We start from the raw sequence: 16,274 nt of genomic DNA on the forward strand, positions 1-16,274 counted from the left end.
AAATTCATTAACCGAAACCGATGATCAAACCGAACCTGAAGTAATTGGACACATCTTCTTCCGTAAACGAGCTATCCGCCGGAAAAGTTAGGTAGATCTGCCGTGAGCCATAATTTGTCATCAATGCGGCCGCAGCTGCTGCGGCCATCCTCGGGCTACCGGATTGCTGCTGAAGATAAAAATTAGGGTCTTTTGAAAAGGCAAATTCGAAAATGAACCGCCGGCGCCAGCCATTAGTAACCGTCGCCGGTGACCGGAATTTGACCGAAAAAACTCGTCGCACTGTTCCATCATATCGTTAACGGAATAGCTCCGGCGGTGCGAAAACACGTCGCCGGAGTTAAATCCGGTGGCCGGAGAGTCATCGTCGAGAAACGAAAGCTGATTTTGAAGCTGTAACTCGTCGATCAGATCAGGCTCACCGGAACCGCCGTAGAACGGCGGAGCTGAAGAATTCAGGCGACTTTCAGGTGGTTGAAAATCGGAGGTGTTTGAGTTCAGCCGAAACGACGTCGTACTTAACGGCGAGGGTAGATTAGTAATTCCGGGTTCAATAAACCTTGAAGAATTCAAACTTAACGGAGATGACGGAGATAACGGAGTTGACGGAGAAGAGACACCAAGTTCTTTACGAGCTTTAATAATAACAGACTGGAGAAGTGAATCAGGCCCAAAAGCTAACCGAATCATTTCTTTCTCGCCGTGATCTTGAATTAACAGAAGACCCATTATCTTGGATGCGTATTCTGGATCTAAAGTTTGAAGCTTTGTGAACACAATTCTTGTTGCATCATATGAATCCATTTTGAAATTGAACAAGATTTGTAGCTGGGATGTCTGTTAATTAGCTGCTACTGAGAAAAAAAAAACAAGAATTAAGTTTAAAAATTAAAGTTAAAATCAAAAAGTTTCAGTTTTTTTAGCTTAAAGCAAATATTTTATATACCCATTTTGAAAAGAAAGAAAATAAGCAAGAAAAAGATGATGAAAAGCCTGAATTTGTTGAAAAAAGCAACATTTTGGTTGATTTTTTTTGCAAAAAGATGGGTGGAAAGCAACACTAGGAAAGAAGAAAAGAAAGAAAGAAGTACAGGAGTTAATTAATCATAATCATACCCATTAAAAAAGAAAAAGAAAAAGAAAAAGAAAAGCTCTGGTTTTTGATATTTGTGTTGAGATGAAGAGGATGATGATGAAGAAGCAAATCTAAAGCTAAATATATGAAGGCAGAGTTACTGAAACTGATGATGAAACTGGGTTGAAGTTTAAAGTTTAAAGTGAAGGCAATCAACCCTCTGTTGCTATATAAAGACTAAAGAGCATTCCCATGGTTTCTTCAAATTAAGTGAGTGAGATGTTTATTTGGTAGAGACGGTTAAAAGTGGTTCTGAGAGGAGGAGAGAGAAAATATTGTTGTTCATAGGTTAAATTTGGAGAAATACACTGTTCACTTCTATAAATTTTTTAATGTTTTTTAAAGTGGTTGTTATTGAATGAGAGAGAAAAAGGTAATGATAAAAGTAAATATTATTTAATTAAAAATAAGAGAAAATAAAGGATGTTTTTAGTATAATTATAGAAATGGAGATGAAAAATCAAACAAGAATGCTAGAGGAAGCTTGCTGTTGCTACTGTTATCAAGAAGGATGATTTTTAGAGTAATAATTGCGAAGCACTCGAACAGTACCTTTGTTATGTTGTTTTCAGCATGATGAGGGTGAGAGAGAGAGAGAGAGAGAGAGATTTACCACTTGCATCACTCCTATTTTTGTTAGGTGATATGAGTTGAAGGACTAGATTTACTTTGACCCAAAAGGTAGAGCCAAAATTTATTGGATTCTATATTTGAACTACTATAATCATAAATCATTGAATTGTATTATTTTAATTGATTTGAACTTAAGTCTACAGTTAATTGGTATGGTAGCTAATTAATGTATAGTGATTGACTAGTGAAGAGTTAGGTTCCAGCAGAGCCCAGTTGGACCCGCAAGACTCACCTTGAAGAGGGACGTCTACGCAGAAACCAACTGGATCCGCAGGACCCACCATGCTCAGAGACGTGACGTCCTTACGCGCAGTACGCAAGCTGTTCCCGCAGGAAATGCCTCCCAATGGTGAAGTACTCTGCCTGTTCCCGCAGCTGCGGATACAAGCCATCAGGGAAGGCCACCCGCGCAGCAAGGCTACACGCACAAGGCACTTAGCTCTCAATCACTCAGTTGTCACCTGAAGGAATGAGCAAAGCCGGGAACAATCCCGCACAAAGGCGGGAGGGGGAAACTCCCGCCCAAAAGCCAGTCCGTACGATACGGGAAGATCTTTTGTACTGTACCTGACGAGATATGGGCAAAAGATCTGACTAAAGATACGACAGCTTATTGACAGCAGTATGGCGAGCAGCATGCTCTTGTACTGTATGTCACTATTAGCCGCTGCCTACTCACCAACTCCTGTCATACCACGTGCATAGCCGGCAGTTGGTGGAAAAGGAATAGTACACAGCAGGCCTGGTCAATGTCAGCCGCTGCCTACCCACCAACTACCAGCAGGGCACGTGCGTAGGCCACAGTTGGTAGAACAGGAATACTATTCAGCCGGCCACACCTCCTTGGAAACCTACCTTCGGCTATAAATACCCCAAATGGTATGATCATCTCATCTTATCACATTATCATCATATTATACCTGATATCTGCTCTAGCAATCTCTTAATATACATTTATATTTAAAGAGCAATCTAGTCTGATTCTCACGCCGGAGGGTGGTCACAAGGAGGAACCCCCCCTTCTCAGTGACGAGCTCACGGTGTCTGTTTTGCAGGTTATCAGAATAACCATCTTTGCCGGGTCTAACCCCTCGTGGGAAACATCTATCTAACCCCCAGGTTATCAGTAATCTGCCCGGGGTCCAGTTAGTGTTTCTTCATTGGCGCCATCCGTGCATAAAAGCTAAAACTTCATTTCTTTTCAGTTTTTTCAAACTTCTGGAAAGATGGTTAAAGAAACTCCGGTAACCACAACCCCAGCTACTGGGGGGAATACCGGTGACTACACAGTCTTTACAAACACTACCCCGGTTACCCAAGCCGGGGCAAGTGAAGTAAATTTTACGAACACTACCCCAGTTACCCAAGCTGGGGCAAGTGCAGTAAATAATCGCTCACTGGGATTCACCGATACCCAGTTAGAGAAACGAACAAGGCTCCCCCGCCAAACAATCGATGAAGTTAAGGCATAGGCGGAGGCACGTCAGAAGGAATTCCAAGCTGAGTTGGACGAACGCTTGCGTTCCGACCAACAGGCTGACGAATTCGGAGAGTACTGGGACAATGATTCGGAGGAATCCGATAGTGACGCAAACCCTCGTCATAGGGCGAAAGGGAAGGGTAAGGAAACGGACTCCCAACCAAGAAGGCATTTTGAAGAAGCCTTCAAACCAAAAAACACAGGTGGAAATCCACGTGACTTCTCGAAAACATTTACACCAACTGCTGCAAAGGCGGGAACGTCCAAATTTGCAAGGTACATTGCGGAAGCAATCGTCCCGAAAAGTGCCAAACAGATGTCCAACATCGGCACTTACGATGGTATATCTGATCCAGACGATCATTTGAACAGGTTCATAGCGGGGGCAACCGTCAGTAGTTGGACGGAACCTACGTGGTGTTACATGTTCCAAATGACGCTTGTTGGGGCAGCTAGAGCGTGGTTCGATCGTCTACCGGTCAACCACATCTACGACTGGGCAGACTTCCAACAGAAGTTTAGCCAACACTTCAGCCAACAACGAAAGTATACCGAAGAGCAATGGACAATCCTCAAATGCATTCGAGAGGAAGATGAATCTTTGCTAGACTTCATCACTCGCTTCAACTCAAAGAAGCTAAGTCTGGGTAATATCAGCGAAGATCTTGTTCGCGCTGCTTTCATCCAGGGCGCGAACGACCCAGAGCTCATCCGCACCTTAACGGGTAAAGATGGCATGCCATCCACATGGGATGCCATCATGACAGCAGCAAAATGCTTTGCGGAAACGGAGAAGCAACTGGGTAGAGATCTCCCCCAGAGCACAAACCTCTACACCCAGAAAACAAGGGAAGACAACGTCCTTACCGCCCGATTAAACAAAAAGCGGAAGCTAGGCATTTGGCAGTCCAGGGTAAACTTTGACACCTCATCCGGCTTGCAACATCGGCTAGGCGGAAGGGATAACGTACAGTCAAACCAGAACTCCAGATGGACGCCACTCACCAAAAGCGTCACCGAGATATTCGCCACTGAGGAGCTCCCATGGCCAAAGCCTCCAATAATCCGACATCTTCACAATTCTGATCGGAGCAAATATTGTGACTATCACAGGACAAAAGGCCACAACACTGAAGAATGCATAGACGTGAAGGACATGGTCGAAGCATTTGTCAGAGATGGGACGCTCGCGCACCTCGTGGCGCGATGAACGCTGAGCAGGCTGATGCGTGTAGAACCCCATTTGGGGAAAACACGAATAAAATTGCAGCTTCAATGTTGGAGACTACATACTGCGCAAACAACGAGATCCCGAACCAGGTGCATATCGGCTCGATGGCACTCCCATCCCAACAACATGGAAGGGAGCTCGATTACACAGTTTGCATGTAGATCAATTCCAAATTTGTAAAGAAAAGGCCCAGAGCCACTTCTAATGGAAATGATTCTCCTTAGAACATCGACGCTGATGATTTTACATTTATACTTTTATGAACTTCCAACACGGATATGCCGGTTTTCACCGCATAATTACGTGGAAAGTCGTTGCGTGGGGAAGGCGGCAAAACCCGCATAAACCCAAAAAACGGCAAACCTTCACGCAGGTCAGTTGAAGAGTAAAGTTCAGTCATCCCACTAAATGAAAGTGCCGGTCTATCCGCATGAATCATGATAGAGGAAACTGAACACTAACCTATTAACAACCGCGCGTCGAACGGTTAATTTATTCAACACTGATGCCGGTTTTCACCGCATACATAAGTGTGAAAGTCGTTGCGTGGGGAAGGCGGCAAAACCCGCATAAACCCAAAAAACGGCAAACCTTCACGCAGGTCAGTTGAAGGGTAAAGTTCAGTCATCCCACTAAATGAAAGTGCCGGTCTATCCGCATGAATCATGATAGAGGAAACTGAACACTAACCTATTAACAACCGCGCGTCGAACGGTTAATTTATTCAACACTGATGCCGGTTTTCACCGCATACATAAGTGTGAAAGTCGTTGCGTGGGGAAGGCGGCAAAACCCGCATAAACCCAAAAAACGGCAAACCTTCACGCAGGTCAGTCATAGGTAAAGGTTAACTTATCCTAAACACTTAGAAATTTCAAAAAAGATGAGGAAAACCTCCACGCAGGTCAGATGTAGGTAAAGTTTAGCCATCCTACTAAGTGCAAGTGACGGTCCTACCCGCACAATCACGAAAGAGGAAGCAAAACTTCAACCTATTATCTACCACGTTCAAAGGTTAACTTATTCTAAACACTTGGAAAATTGCTAATTTAAACTAAAGTATGCAAGTCATATAACGTTTATAAAGCAAGGAATCCAGTGAAAATAGCGGCCTTACCCGCACAAATATTTATATTTCATAATATTCATTACAAGAATGGCCGGGGTAACTACCAGCCTACAAGAATATAAATCTATACAAGCTAAATCTATCCTAGCAGTGGGAAGGGATCTTCAGGATCAAGCTTCAGGGCCACTTCCACTTGGACCAGCACCATCAGTAGAGCGTGGCAGTTCAAGGAAAGCTTTAAGGATAGCTAGCCCATCATCAGCAGCAGCAACTTCGTTCACCTTCTCCACCACCGGATGCGGGAAGGCGGCATACTGATTCACTGCTTGGTCGTATACAGCTTCAGTATCCACATCAAATAAAGGGAAGTTGGAAGGCGGGATGCCTTTCTCAACGAACCCTAGACCAAGCAGGAAGCCGGCCTTTTCCCCATCCTCATGAGAAGCGTTGAGGGCTGCGCTCATAGCATCGTCATAAGACGTCTCCGTGAAGACTCGATGCACAACCTACAAAAAAGAAAATACAAGTATCAGAACCTTTTCTATTTACAAAGAAAAGCGTAAAGACATGAAAAGCTTACCTGAGACAACGCTTCTCGAAGAAGCCATTCCTTGGCAACCAGAGCTTCTTGGAGGGCAGCTTGAGCTTCGTTACGGGCGCGTTCGGCTTCACTCTTGTTAAGGTTGGCAAGCAACACTTCTTTAGCCGCAGCCTCTTCGACGCCCTTTAGCTTCCGCTCAGTGTGGTCAAGCACCCCCCTCTGGTCCAAGATCTCTTGGAGCTTTTTGGCGTCTTCCATCGCCAAGGCATCATGAGCCTGCTGGAGAGCCTCTAATTTGGCTTTAAGCTCCTCATTCTCCACGCGTAGAGGCTCAGCAACAGCTTCAGCCTTGGTGGCCCTCTCGGTTGCGTTCCTTGCAGTTTCCTTAGCCAGCCGAAGCTGTTCGTTAACAGCTTGGGCAGCCTTGGAACGGGCCTAGAGCCGGGCCTGAACTTCAACCTCGAGGGCCTTGAAGGCCTTCTCCTTTTCCGCAGCCACTGCGGTAAGCTTTACGTTCTCCTCCCGGACATCCCGCGCCCGAGCTACTTCTTGAAGGCGAGCTGCTTTTAACTTGTCGTTTTCACGACAAAGCAGCTCGACGCGCGGCTGCATCCGGGCCAGGAGAATCCGAAGCTCATTGGTTAGCCTACCCTCCTGGTAGCTAGCCATGGCTTCCCCCAACGCACCACTGGGAGCTGCGTGACGAGCCCACTCCACGCACTCCACAGGTGTGCGAAGGGTTGTTCCTCGGCGGATGTTCCATCGTGGAACATACACTTCATTGGAATCCGACACTGCAAAAAACATAAAGCAATTAGGAAAAGATGATAAAAATATAAAAAGGCAAAAGAACCCTATGTTGGAATACCATATGCCCGAGACACATAATTATGTTAATGTGGCTAGCCGTGTTTGATCCAAGACGGGTCATACCCAATAACGAGTTAGACACACACCAATTATGTATTTGTTAAGATAAGATCTATAGGACAAATACAGAACACGACTCATTCAGAAAATCGGGTTTCTGAATATTTACTTGAAAGTGTTAAATAAATTCATTGGTTAATTTATTTATTCAAATAATTATTATTGGAATGATTATTTAATTATATGTTCTTTTATAAAATGGTTTATAAAAGATGGGGTGTTTATATATTTTATAATGTATAAAATAAATTAAAAAAAAAAAATAAAAAAAAAATATATATATATATATTGGGGCCGGTTTTAGGGTGGGCCCCACACCCCATGTCTTGGTCAAATCTTGAGTATGGGTTACTTAAACCAAAATACCTAACATCATGGGATTTTGAATGATGATAAGAAATGATGATCAAGATACATTTTTGATATATATATATTTCAAGTAATCATAATCAAGACTTTCAAGTAACATCAACTATAACAACAACTCTTTCTTTCTTTCTTTTGGGGTTCGGCCGAAATCAAGAAGAAAGGTTGAGTCTCGGTTTTTCGTGTTCAAGCTCCCTAACATAGCTCGGTGTGTGTTGGAGGCTCGGGGTATATTCTGTTTGAGGATTTTCCCTTTGAAAGTCTAGCATCGACATCATCATCTTCTTCAACATTAACTACACTCTTAAAAGGTTAAGAATGTAAGTGTTTATGGCTTTGATAGTTTAGTTTTTCCGTATTACTTGATCCTTGCCTCGGGTTTCTAACATATAGATTATTGGTAATCTTATATCATGAATAAACTAGGTTATTCATGAACATATATTATATAGTTTTGTAATATATACATATATAAACACATGTGTACATAAGTTTAGTTTGTTAATATCTCGCTTCCGCCTTAATTGTGACTAGTTAAATGGTTAACTAAATTTATAAATTCCATAGAAACCCAACAAATGGCATCAAGAGCCGGGATACGGGAAACTAAGCTTCGGGTTCTCGGTTTTATATTTTTTCCCCTTGAAAGATTTTATACAAAAATTAACATGCATGATTTTTTTTTGTATTTAATCTTGTTATTGTTTTTGGCTTTGTTCAAAAAAAAAAAAAAAAAAAAAATTAAAACCGAGTAAATGGGCCGAAGCCCAATTCGGGTGAATTTGGGCCGAAGCCCACTTTAATATGGTTATTGGGCTAACCGGAAATTAAAGGGAAAAGCTATATGGGCCGAAGCCCATTTTTGGTTAAATGGGCCGAGCCCATGAGTTTTTTAATTGGGCCGAAGCCCATGTGTTTTGCACATGTGGGCCGAAGCCCATAATCTAGTTATTGGGTCAAGCCCAAATGGGTTGGGCTAGGCCCGATAAAGTCAAGGGGTTTTGGAACGGGTTCCTAAAACATAACGGGTTATGTTTGTTAAAACTAGACCGAGCCGTAGACCAAAGTGGATGTTTGTTTGTGGTTGATGTTGTGATTGTTGTTAATTATTCAAAGTTTCGGTTTGTAATAATTAATTAGGGGCTATTTTGTAATTATTTATTCATATGGGTATGTAATAAATAGGTTATTTGTAATATCTTTATTTTATAGAAAAAATGTATTAGGACATTTGATTTTGTAAAATTAAAGAAGATTGCAAAATTGGAAATTTGGGCCTAATTGGGCCGGGTATGGTGATAATGGGTCTCACAAGCCCATTAAAGGGATTCAAGCCCAAAAGGACCTAAGCCCACCAATTAAGCCCAAATGGAAGCTTATGGAAGCTAAGGCCCAAGTTCAAGCCCAATGGATCACAACGGGGTTGAAGAAGATGCTCGAAGCATTTGGATGCGGGATCGAGTGGGAGCTACAACATCCATGTGTCATGTGTCCCTTAGGATCGGACCTAAGACACACACTTGTTTCGGCTAACAAGTGTGGTCTAACTTAGTGGCTCGTGTCTAGTATAATTGTGTATGCTTGTTAATTAATTGATTGTTTGATTGTGTGGTTGTTAGATATTAGGATATCAACTTCGTCACATAGAATTAATTAACAAAGCATAAAACGGGTTCTAATAATTATCGGTAATTACGTGACACATAGTTTAATAAAATGGATTTATTAACTAGCCGTCTCACGCCCATAATAAAATGGCTTTATTATAAATTAGAATTTTGAAAATGGTTTCAAAATATCATGTTACTAAATGCATGTTAGAACATGATTTAAAGTTTTACAACTAGAATTATTAAAACTAAAAATCCCTTTTAAAATTAAGGATAATAAGTTAAACACCATCCTTTTGTATAACGCTTAACATATTAGTAAGCTCTTAGTGGGAAAAAGGTCACCTAACCGCGTAAGAGTAAATTAATATGTTAAGGTAATATTGGCATATAAATGGGAAAAAGGTCACCTAACCGTTTGTATGTTAATATTACAAGTTGATACAAGTAGGACGACTTAAATTAGAACCATGTGAAGAGGGTCACCCAAACATGGGGTCTAATAGGTGTTGATGGGATAAACATGCCGACACGAAATATGATTTCGAACCGGTCCCATAAACTCTAGAAGTTGCAAAAGGGTTTGCAATTGTTATGAATAACTACCTTGATAAATCGACAATGGGAAAAAGGTCACCTAACCGGAGTCGGGTTTATCGTTGGATTCTAGATTTTAATTATTAATTATATTTGGTATATATATAAAAGGGTATTAATAATTAAAAAGGTAAAACACTAAAATGAACTTAATTAAAATTCTGCAGATGGCCGCACACGTCGACGACAACATAATCCCTAACGTCCAAAATGTCTCTCTCCGATCTATTCTCGCTAAAGACCGCCTTAACCACAATAACTTTTCGGATTGGTTCCGAAATTTAAGGATTGTTCTAAAACAAGAAAAATTATATCATGTTTTGGAAACACCTATCCCCGAAGAACCGGAAGAGGGTAGTGAGGTCGAATATATGAATTGGGTCAAACTTACGGAAGATTCCATTCAAGTGTCATGCCTCATGTTGGTGACTATGGTTCCCGAAATCCAAAAGGATTTCGAAAACCATAATGCATACGACATGATTACTCAACTTAAGGAAATGTTCCTTAAGCAATCAAGAGTTGAAAGGTTCGAAACAGTTCGAGCCTTGCATGCATGTAGAATGGATGATAATCAACCAGTTTCAACTTATGTACTTAAGATGAAAAGTTACATTGATCGCCTCGCCAAACTCAATTGTCCCATCTCAAAAGAGTTAGCAACGGATTTGATCCTTAACTCTTTGTCGAAAAGGTTCGACACTTTCGTGTTAAATTATAACATGAACGGCTGGGACAAAACCATTGGAGAACTTCACTCAATGCTTAAGACAGCCGAGGCGAGCATGGGTAAAAGGGTTTTACCCATGTTTGCGATCAATGAAGGCAGATCCAAGAATCGATCTCAACCCAATCCTAAGGCTAAGGTAGCAAAAAGAAAGGGTCCACCTCTGCATCTTAAGGGTAAGGGCAAATCACCGGTTATGGCAAAGAAACAAAAGGTTATGGAACCGAAGGGTCATAAGGATGATCCTTGTTTTGGTTGTGGGGAGACCGGACACTGGAAACGCAATTGTCCGGTCTACCTAAAAGAGCTAAAAGACAAGAGGAATGTGGCGCATACCTCGGGTAATGTCTTTATGATTAATGTTGAGCTAAATCTTATTTCTTCTAACACATGGGTATTGGATACCGGATGTGGAACTCATATTTGCAATTGGTTGCAGGGGTTCAAAAGGAATGAAGACTTAAAGAAGGGCGAAGTGAATCTTTTCATGGGCAACGGTGCAAGGGTGCACGTGGTCGCTAGAGGAGACTTCACTTTATCGCTTCCAAGTGGTTTGGAAGTTGTTTTGAAAAATGTTTTGTATGCTCCTAGTTTGACTAGGAACATTATTTCTGTGCACCTTCTTAGACAATGTAACTTTGACTTTAAATTTGTAAGATCAGAAATGCATGTCTCATCTAATGGTATCTTTTATTTTAAAGCTGTACCAAACAACGGTATTTATGAATTGGTTCATGATAATACCTCAAATAGCTCATTATATCAAACTTCTACTAAAAGACTCAAAAAGGATTTGAGTGATTCCTACATTTGGCATTGTCGCCTTGGACACATAAACAAGAATCGTATAAATACTCTCCAAAAGAAAGGTCTTTTGAAAACAAACGAGTTAGGTTCGTTTGATGAGTGTGAATCTTGTATTCAAGGCAAGATGACCAAAGAGCCTTTCAAAGGTACAAATGAAAGGGCTAAGGATTTGTTAGGTATCATACATACGGATGTATGCGGACCTTTCAAGCCAGCTAGTAGGAATAGTGAAAGGTACTTCATTACCTTTACCGACGATTTTAGTCGATATGGGTATGTGTATCTAATGAAACACAAACATGAAGCCTTTGAAATATTCAAGGAATTTCAAAATGAAGTACAAAATCAGCTCGACCGAACAATCAAGGTACTCCGCTCCGATAGAGGAGGCGAGTACCTAAGTGATGCTTTTCAAAGTCATCTTAGAGATTGTGGAATTATTTCACAGCTCACTCCTCCTGGAACTCCTCAACATAACGGAGTATCCGAGAGGAGGAATCGAACACTGTTGGACATGGTTCGATCAATGATGGCACGAAGCTCACTACCGCCGTCATTTTGGGGATATGCGCTACTTACAGCGGCTCGTATTTTGAATATGGCCCCGACCAAAAAGGTGGATCGAATACCCTATGAAGTGTGGCATGGAAAGGTTCCATCTTTTTCATATTTAAGGGTATGGGGATGCATAGTTTATGTTAAACGTGACACCCCAAATAAGCTTGAGGCTCGATCCATCAGGTGTATCTTCATAGGATACCCAAAGGATGATATAGGATATATATTCTATGATCCTGGTGAACAAAAAGTGTTTGTTTCACGCAAAGGATACTTCTTAGAAACTAGGTTCCTTATGGAAGGACCTAGTGAAAAGAAAGTGGAACTTGAAGAGGTTCAAGAATCACTTGATGATACACATTTGGTCGATACTAGCTTTCAACACGAGGATGTTGAAGATGATCAAATGGTTGATCATACACACGTTGTTCGCAGATCTAATAGGATTAGTCGACCTCCCAAGAAATATGGATTTCTTGTGGATGATTGTTACTTGGTCGATTCGGATGAACCGATCTCCTACAAAGATGCTATGTCACAACCTGATTGTGACAAGTGGCTTGAAGCCATGAGCGCCGAGATGCAATCCATGCACGATAACCAAGTTTGGGAATTGGTTGATCGTCCACTTAACTCCAAACTGGTTGGATGTAAGTGGGTCTTCAAAAGGAAAACCGATATGCATGGAAATTTAGATACTTACAAAGCACGACTTGTAGCAAAAGGTTTCACGCAAACTCAAGGGATTGATTATGATGAAACCTTCTCGCCGGTCGCGATGCTTAAGTCGATCAGGATATTATTTGCCATTGCAGCTCATTTTGATTATGAGATATGGCAAATGGATGTCAAGACCGCTTTTCTAAATGGATATCTTGAGGAAGATGTCCATATGGTTCAGCCTGAAGGTTTTGTCGATCCATCTAATCCTGATAAAGTTTGTAAGTTAAAGAAATCAATCTACGGGTTGAAACAAGCATCACGGATGTGGAATCATCGTTTTAATGAAGAAATCAAAGCGTTTGGTTTCGTCCAAAACGGTGATGAGGCGTGTGTGTATAAATGGGCTAGTGGGAGTATAATCATTTTCCTTATTTTGTATGTCGATGATATACTTTTATTTGGAAATGATATACCAAGTATGGAAAACGTTAAAGCGTGGTTAAGTAGTCGTTTCTCAATTAAGGATCTTGGAGAAGCGACATATATCTTGGGAATAAAGGTCTATAGGGATAGACAAAGAAAATTGATCGGACTCAATCAAAGTGCGTACATTGATAAAATCCTGAAAAGGTTCAGGATGGAAAACTCTAAGAAAGGTTTGGTACCTATTCCAAGAGGAACCGTGTTAAGCTCATCCCAAAGTCCTAGCTCTAAGGAAGAGCAAGATAGGATGAAGCATGTTCCTTATGCTTCGGCAATAGGATCTATTATGTATGCAATGATGTGCACCAGACCGGACGTCTCATATGCTTTAAGCATTACGAGTAGATACCAACACAACCCAGGTGACAGTCATTGGATGGCTGTCAAGAATATATTAAAATACCTTAGAAGGACTAAGGATATGTTTTTAATATATGGGTCTGGTGAGGAGGAACTCGTCGTAAAGGGTTACGTGGATGCGAGTTTCCAAACTGACCGAGATGATTCTCGGTCACAGTCGGGATATGTCTTCATCTTAAATGGAGGCGCTGTCTCTTGGAAGAGTTCGAAGCAGGATGTTGTCGCGTTATCCACTACAGAATCTGAGTACATCGCCGCTTCAATGGCAGCCCAAGAGGCTGCATGGATGAAAAAGTTCATCATGGATCTAGGGATTATCTCTACCATTCAGGAGCCCCTAGAGATATTCTGTGACAATGAGGGTGCTATTGCACAGATCAAGGAGCCTCGTGCTCATCAGAAAACGAGGCACATTGAGCGCAGATTCAACTACATAAGGGATGAAGTTGAAAAGAGAAAGATATGTATTCATAAAGTTCATACCGATCAAAATATTGCGGACCCACTCACGAAGCTCCTCGATAGGCCAAAGCATGAGGGTCATGTTTGTGCATTAGGACTTCGGTATTCTAGTGAGTGGATTTAATCTGTGTTTAGTGTTTGTATAAGAACGAATGTAATGGGTATCTCATGTGATTAATTATGTTTTAATTATTAAATGAGTTATGTTCTATATTTGCATGTTTAATCCATGAATGACTTATGTTGTTCTAAACGTCCGTAGTCGATCATGCTTGTGGGAACAAGTATGAAGGTAAGACTATTATGAACCCGGATTGGTTGATATTCATGTGATGAATATAAGGCATAGGTTTGCCACCAAGGTTCATAGATATTTGTGGGATACAAATGTTGGACATGATCCGCTCTCAAGGATCACTGCATGGAGTTAGTGCAACTGATCATAAGTAATCCTTGAGTAAAGGCGAGTATCATTGTGTCCTTTGACCTGAGATGCATATTAGATCTGGTTTTTCATCAAGTCTGATAACTTGACTCTCTTCTTTGTTTTTCGGTAACACGATGACGTTTAAGAAAGAGCTCAGATATCATATGAGATGTCAACAAGGATGTATGCAGTCAAGATGGGATTTGTTTCTCTTATGTGTTGAGAGTTTAGATGTCTAAGGCCTGTTAAGTTAAATCATTGAGAGAATGATTACTCTGTGTCTCTTCGATTTGACAGGACATCTAGTAACAAAAGGATGTAGTGATAAGACTTACCTATATCATATCAAGTATGGACTTGAAGGGGATGATGTTATTGAATGGCACTTAGTCAAACACACTAGAGATGGTGACCTGTTGTTAGGCGGTATTCACCATTAACATTAACTTCTTATGAGTCACGTGCAAGTGGGAGATTGTTGGAATACCATATGCCCGAGACACATAATTATGTTAATGTGGCTAGCCGTGTTTGATCCAAGACGGGTCATACCCAATAACGAGTTAGACACACACCAATTATGTATTTGTTAAGATAAGATCTATAGGACAAATACAGAACACGACTCATTCAGAAAATCGGGTTTCTGAATATTTACTTGAAAGTGTTAAATAAATTCATTGGTTAATTTATTTATTCAAATAATTATTATTGGAATGATTATTTAATTATATGTTCTTTTATAAAATGGTTTATAAAAGATGGGGTGTTTATATATTTTATAATGTATAAAATAAATAAAAAAATAAATAAATAAATAAAATAAAATAAAAAAAAATATATATATTGGGGCCGGTTTTAGGGTGGGCCCCACACCCCATGTCTTGGTCAAATCTTGAGTATGGGTTACTTAAACCAAAATACCTAACATCATGGGATTTTGAATGATGATAAGAAATGATGATCAAGATACATTTTTGATATATATATATTTCAAGTAATCATAATCAAGACTTTCAAGTAACATCAACTATAACAACAACTCTTTCTTTCTTTCTTTTGGGGTTCGGCCGAAATCAAGAAGAAAGGTTGAGTCTCGGTTTTTCGTGTTCAAGCTCCCTAACATAGCTCGGTGTGTGTTGGAGGCTCGGGGTATATTCTGTTTGAGGATTTTCCCTTTGAAAGTCTAGCATCGACATCATCATCTTCTTCAACATTAACTACACTCTTAAAAGGTTAAGAATGTAAGTGTTTATGGCTTTGATAGTTTAGTTTTTCCGTATTACTTGATCCTTGCCTCGGGTTTCTAACATATAGATTATTGGTAATCTTATATCATGAATAAACTAGGTTATTCATGAACATATATTATATAGTTTTGTAATATATACATATATAAACACATGTGTACATAAGTTTAGTTTGTTAATATCTCGCTTCCGCCTTAATTGTGACTAGTTAAATGGTTAACTAAATTTATAAATTCCATAGAAACCCAACACCCTACGCACCTGTAGGGTCAACAACAGGCCGATAGCCGCCAAACCCATCACCTGAACCCAAGGGAAATCCATCCAAGAGGTCAGGCAGATGGGAAGGAGGCAGAGGTTGGCGAGAAGCCCCATGCATACCTGAAGGATCGGCCGTCGTTGCCGATGACGGAGGAGGCATGGTAAAAGCCGCCGCGGTCGCCGCTGCGGAATCCGCAGCAAAAGTAACCGCCGGCTCAGTGAAAGATGCGGTAAAAATGGCACTGACAGCCGGCGGTGATGTCATCACAGCTGTAACAGTCGGCTCAACGGAGAGAGCAACTGAACCAGCGGAAGCAGGCGCAGGCGCAGGCGCAGCCGCCTGGGTCGTCGCCTCAGGTAGGCTGACCAAGCCTACCGTCATGGGCGGAGGGGTACTCCTCTGCGCTCCACCCTGGAATGCGTCAACATCCATGCCTGCACAAAAAAGAAAAGTGTTAATGATAGAAAGCTATGAAGTTAAAAATAAAGGAAGTTTGTACTTACGGGTTTTCTTGAGCCTAAAAGTGCGGACAGGCGGGGACGAACCAGATGGAGCCGGCCTCTTTGCGCCGCTCACCGTCGTCATCCGGGGCTCTCCGGAGGTGACAGTCGCAGCCTCCGGAGCAGTGGTCCTATCACCACCCGGGTTCCCCGCCACCTCCTCGCTCTCGGCCTCTGAGTCAG

General features: G+C 41.3%; 1 pseudogene; it reads right to left on the reverse strand.

Annotated features, from left to right (window-relative positions):
- Positions 1-7: 7 nt before the first annotated feature.
- Positions 8-811, reverse strand: LOC143625771 (zinc finger CCCH domain-containing protein 53-like; annotated as a pseudogene).
- Between the last annotated feature and the right edge of the window lie 15,463 nt (positions 812-16,274).

Source organism: Bidens hawaiensis, unplaced genomic scaffold (assembly GCF_021521415.1).
Source record: "Bidens hawaiensis isolate Kalapana, Puna unplaced genomic scaffold, B.hawaiensis_p1.1 tig00004242_1, whole genome shotgun sequence".
In the NCBI taxonomy this organism is placed as follows: domain Eukaryota; kingdom Viridiplantae; phylum Streptophyta; class Magnoliopsida; order Asterales; family Asteraceae; genus Bidens; species Bidens hawaiensis.